This window comes from Alosa alosa, chromosome 24 (genome assembly GCF_017589495.1).
Source record: "Alosa alosa isolate M-15738 ecotype Scorff River chromosome 24, AALO_Geno_1.1, whole genome shotgun sequence".
Lineage (NCBI taxonomy): Eukaryota > Metazoa > Chordata > Actinopteri > Clupeiformes > Clupeidae > Alosa > Alosa alosa.
In genome coordinates this window covers 9411725-9417747 of record NC_063212.1, presented here as the reverse complement: position 1 = coordinate 9417747, position 6023 = coordinate 9411725, and the positions used below count along the sequence as shown (strand labels likewise).

Below are 6023 nucleotides of genomic sequence, written 5' to 3'. Positions count from 1 at the left end.
GACGCCCCTGGTCTCACATCGCCCTTGACTTTGTCACGGGCTGCCCCTTCAAGTGGCATGACCGGCATTCTCACCATAGTTGACCGATTCAGCAAGATGGCACACTTCGCTCCTCCCCCAAGCTCCCAAACGCCAAGGAGACCGCCCCAGGTGGTCCTGGAACACGCCTTCCGGATCCACGGACTGCCAAAGGATGTAGTTTCTGACCGTGGCCCACAATTCTCCTCCGCCTTTTGGAAGGAGTTCTGTCACCTGCTGGGAGCCACAGTCAGTCTGACTTCCGGATTCCATCCCCAATCCAATGGGCAGTCAGAGCGGGGCAATCAGAGCTCGAGAAGGCACTGCGATGCATGACCTCACGCAACCCCCACTCCTGGTCGCAGCAATTGACATGGGTGGAGTACGCACAAATTCTCTGACCTGCTCTGCCATCGGTATGTCCCCTTCCAATGTGTTTATGGATACCAGCCTCCTCTATTTGCCAGCCAGGAAGGGGAGGTTACTTGCCCATCTGCACTTGCTTTTGCCCGCCGATGTCGCCACACCTGGTCACAAGCCCCAGCCACACTCTCAGATCCGCTGCCAGCTACACTACCGGGCCAACCGGCCGGAGAATTCCTGCTCCCACCTACCATGTTGGTCAAAGGGTGTGGTTGTCATCAAAGAACCTGCCACTCAGGGTGGAGTCGCAAAGCTGGCACCTCGGGGTTCCTTTGCCCATTCCCTATCGTAAGAGTGATTAGCCCAACTGCTGTCCGCTCCAACTGCCTAATTCCATGAGGGTGCACCCCACTTTCCATGTGTCTAAGATTAAGCCCATTCATGAGAGTCCGCTGGTCCCTGCTGCGCTTCTCCTCTCCTCCTCCACGGCTCGTCGATGGTGGTCTGGTTTACACCGCCCACGCCTGCTTCGGGTCCAGACGGAGGGGTAGGGGTCTCCAGTACCTCATTGACTGGGAGGGCTATGGACCTGAGGAAAGGACCTGGGTGCCAGCTAGTCGGATTGTGGATAGGACTCTCATCACCGCCTTCCACCAACGGCATCCTGATCAACCTGTAATCGTCGGGGCCGCCCCAGAGGGGTCCCCAACCGGCCCTGCCCCCCAGCTTTCCGTCCCTGTGCCTGACCCTGACCCTGTCTCTGAACCTGTACTCTGTAGGGACCGGCCCCCAGAGGGGTCCCTGACCGCCCTGCCCCGCCGGCTTCCTGTCCTGTGCCTGACCCTGTCTCTGGACCTGTCCCATCTCCCGACACGCACCCTCCGGCTTCCTCCTCCAGGATGAGGACGCTCACTGGGACCGCTCGGGAGGAGTTCTAGCCCTCCTCCTGCTCCCTCCTCCCGCCCGGCGCAGGTTGCTCTTTGGGACTTCTGGGGCCGCCCCCTTGGGGGTTCTGTCATGAGCCCCTCTCACTCCACCGGGTTACCACCTTAATTGGTTCCACTATCTTCCACTCTGCTCACCACTCTCTCTCTACTCAGCCTAACTAGCTCCACCTGTCCCTGCTCTGCTCTGCTCTAATTACTCTGCCAGCTGCGCTGCATTACCCACTAACCTCTCCCAGTATTTAAAGCCCTGTCTTTCAGCTCTCCTTTGTCAGATCGCCTGCAAAGCTCACACCCGAACCTGTTTGCTCAAGCTTCTGGCTCACTCTTGTTTTGTGACCCCGACCTGCCTGAATCTTGGATACTCTTCTGCCCCAGAGAACCAGACCTGCTTTCTGCCCGTAATCGACTCCTGACTACTCTTCGATCCCGTTTAATAAACTTTCTGGTGTGACGCAATTGTGGTCCTCTGGTCGTCTGTCTGAACCGTGACACTGAAGCGCTAACCAGTAGGCCACGGCTGCCCCTAAACAGGGCAGCTATAGGAAGACACTTCCTCGTCCTTGAAAAAGGCCTCATCCAAATCTATTTTTTGTCCTTGGACATAAATTGAGTCGATACAGCCCTCCATGTAATCAGTTCCACTGTTGTTAATATCCAGCTCTGATTCTGTAAGAAAGTAAGTTCAAAATGCCCATGTTTACTTTGATATGGCAGCGTACACCATGAGTGCTAACTGTCATGATTGAATGAACATTTTAATGTTATGTTTATAATAATCTAGCTAGGCTAGAGATTTCCCAGTTAAGTTGTGGTCGATATTGACAGAATAAACTCATCTGCTATCCCACCAAAAGTAAGACGAAGCATTCCCTTGTCCCACTGTTCCAAAATACTGCTATAGTCACCCTCAATGTTTAACTGCTGCTCAGATTCACTTGAATCAGGTTTTCTTGCAAAGGCCACTGAGGTTTTTTCGATGATCACATTAAAGGAATTGAAGTCCTTATCAAACTTCAAAGTTATGGGAGTGGATTCTGTGTTTAATATGAAAATCATCATCTGGAACAAGAGAAAAAGGAGGCATACAGTATTTGTAAAATTAGTGAAGACATACTGTAACATACAGTTTAAATAAATGGGCAAACATGCACAAAATCATTACATAACATTTTTGCTTTAACTCTTTACACTGTGATATACCGTACTGCCTGAAGAGTTTAGAGTGGATTAGCATTAATGTGAAAACATGACATAATGAGACGTTCAGAAATTGTTCATGTTGGTGGTAGAACTGACCATTTCTGTCATTTCGAGCATTTCATATGAGTAATTTATGCTAGTGAATTGAGGCATTGAGACTCATTAATGAGTTGAATAAAATAGATGAACAATCAATCTGTTTCTAACCCCAGAGTCCATGTCCTCAGCCAGGCTCAAGACTTGAATGTGATTGAAGTGACCGTAAGGAGAGTATGGTCCAGAAGATGGATTTACAGTTATGATGATCCTCTCGTCCTCTGGATCAACCCCAGAAAGATCTGTTTGCAGTAAGTTTTAGGTGAGTTAATATGCATTGATAGTAGCATTCCGTGCTACTTTATACTTTCACTCCACTACATTTCAGAGGTAAACATTGTATTTTCCATTCCACCAGGACAAAAGCTGCTTTGTGGAGTTGGTTTTTTGTTGTTTAAAGCATCCAAAAATGACCCAGAAATAGCAACACAGTGTAACGAAACAACAAAACAATTATGACGTATGTCCTAAACACCTATGCTCTGTGTTCACTGAAGATATTCACTTAAGTTAGCATACAAACCAGCTGTCTTCAATACCATGTGATACCACATGTGGCCGCTATATTAAATACATTGCATGTCAGTGAAAGAGTGCTGCGTGGGTCCATTCAAGACAACTCAAAGCCAACAGAATTCCATATAGTTTCTTTAAGGGTGGAAGTGTATGGTTCTATTTGCATGATATCTCCCAAGCTCACAGCTGGCATGTTTTTATCACTATAATGGCTGAACTGATTAGTTGATAGGTTAAAGTTAAAAACCATTTCATATACAAATCAGAAATCTATACAGAACATTTGTAAATGAATGCTCAAACAATCACCAAATAGTCAGACCTAAGTAATATTAGGCTTACCCTATGCCAGATCCCATTGTTTAGTTTGCGGCCACCTGCCACGGAGACCAACTAGTCTCCCTGTCCAATCTGCATCTCTGGAACACCATGCCGCAGAAGGAGGACAAACCAGTCTTCCCCATCACTTGTGTCCCCATAGAATAAGACCCCCTCCGGATCAAAAGTCCGAAAAGAAAAATTTGACATGGCGCTGTCCAGGAAAGGTGAAAGACAGGTTTTTAAATTAATCTTGGTACAAAAGAAAACATAGAATAGGTCACAAACTCAAAAAAATAATCCTGTGCAGAAACAGACTAACCCTTGGGTTTCATTGAATGGGATGGAAACATTCATAGCAGGAGTCCAGATGCAATCTCTGTTACCAAGATTGATGAGCCCTTCACCATCGACCTGTCCCCAATTAGATTCCACTTTATTGTCATTGTGTAGAGTACAAGTACAGAGACAACAAAATGCAGTTAGCTTCTAACCAGAACTGCAAACCAGCAGAAAAGTGCCAACAGTATAGACAGGTAGTGCAGTGCAAACAATATATGACATATAGTGCAGTGTTAAGCAATAGGCATAGTTTACAATAAGGATATGCGCAGTGTATTAACAGTAACATAAGAGCAAAATAAATATGGATATGCAGTAATATAACTACCAGGTTGCAATTTAAACCTCTGGAAAAACATGAAAGTATAAAAATATGAGAGTACTATAGGGTCCCAGGTCAGATTAAAACAAACATTTAATCACTTCATGACAAAAGATGTTTCACAGAGTACAATTAATTGATCAGCACTTACCTTGTCCATCATCGCATTCACAACAAGCCTTCCTGATGGAACAGACAAAGTCACCAAGGCTAACATCCCCAAGATAACTCTGGTGAGCCCCATTTCGGAGGATATGTGTTGTCCTCGTGTTGACCCACAGACATCTAGTGGTCTCTTTATATATCACCCAGCCTTCAATCTTGCTTATTTGTGTTTGTGTAGATGGGAAAATCTGGGTCAAAGAGAAAGAACATCAAGTGTTTTTTATTTTGTGTTGCAAGTTTTCTTAAATGATATAGTGAATCATTCGATAATTCAGGGTGCATTTAAAGTGTAAAGAGAAACCAAAAAAATGTAATGAGTTTTTATCATTAAACTTTTTTATAGAAGTTTAGTTATAGAACACACTTCAAAGTTAACATGACAAGTATTTGCTGAGCTTAAACCTGTAAGACTTCAAGTATTTATTTGGAAAAAATATGTAATAACAGAAAAATCTGTCAACTCTGCACTGCAAAAAATGATATCTTACCAAGTATTATAATCTTATATTAAGATAAAAAAAAATCTATAGTTAGTATTGTTTTTAGTATAAAGATACTAAAATAAGTAAAGCATCTTCTTAAATTAAGATTTGCCAGTGGAGTAAGTAAAGTTACCTTAAATTGTCTCAAATCTTCAATCTTATCTTAAATTAAGATAAAATGACTTACTCCACGAGCAGATAAATGTACTTGTTTTCAATGTCTTAATTTAAGAAGATTTTGACTTATTTTAAGTCAAATAATCTTACAAGAGAGCTCAAAGTAAGTATATTTTTTTACTAAAAACAATACTAACTAGATTTTTATCTTAATATAAGCTTATAACACTTGGTTATCATTTTTTGCAGTGTGTTAGACAAACTCAGTAAATTATATATATATTTAGCACATGTGATAGGCCTACATTTTTAAATTATGCCTTCCCTAAGATAAGTTTTGTCCCTACAGTCACTGTAGCAACTTTGAATTTGATAAGATTGCTACTTTTTGTCCTGAAAAAAAAAAAACAACACATTCCACTGGCAAGCCTCCAAGAGGTGCATATTTTCTAAAAAAAAAAGGAACTTTTACATACTGTTAATCATTTTTAAAAAGAAATCATGTGGTAAAAAATTAGTTGTAACACATCTTCTGATATACATTTGAAACAAACAAAAAGTCATCATTTTAAGAGCAAAATCTTAAATTAACAGAGTTGACACTCTCATTAAATGCTATTGAAAACAGAGTTGACAGCACATCATTGTCAACTCTGTTATCATTAATCTATGCAGAATTAACACAGAATTAACAGAGTTGACGATAACAGAGTTGACTAGTTAAAACTAGTTACTGTATGATATATATAAAACCAGAATTTCATGGCTTTTAATCATATTGTTTATTTTGAGTTTTTTGAGTGAGATAACAGAGTTGACGAATACTACTGTTGGTGTATCCTCAACATTTTGTTCAAATTAATGAGAGAAGAAGCTTAACATAGCTCGTGCCTTTATAAAGGTTCCTGTCAGAGGAATTGACATTTCTCTTAGGTGTCATGCTTCATATCAGAGAATGTCTAATAGGAAGAGAATTGGCATTGTCTGGTTACTTCCGGTTTCTGGATTGGTTGCAGTTCCTAGAATCCATGTGAGGGCGCTCACAAGCAAGCGCAGAATGCATGGAGGTCTATGGAGCTGTACCCCTCAATATCCACTTTCCTCTGGATATATTTTTTTTCTAGTAATTTGAATGTT

General features: G+C 42.3%; 1 pseudogene; it reads right to left on the bottom strand.

Annotated features, from left to right (window-relative positions):
* Window positions 1-1851: 1851 nt before the first annotated feature.
* LOC125289053 lies at window positions 1852-4619 on the bottom strand (annotated as a pseudogene).
* Between the last annotated feature and the right edge of the window lie 1404 nt (window positions 4620-6023).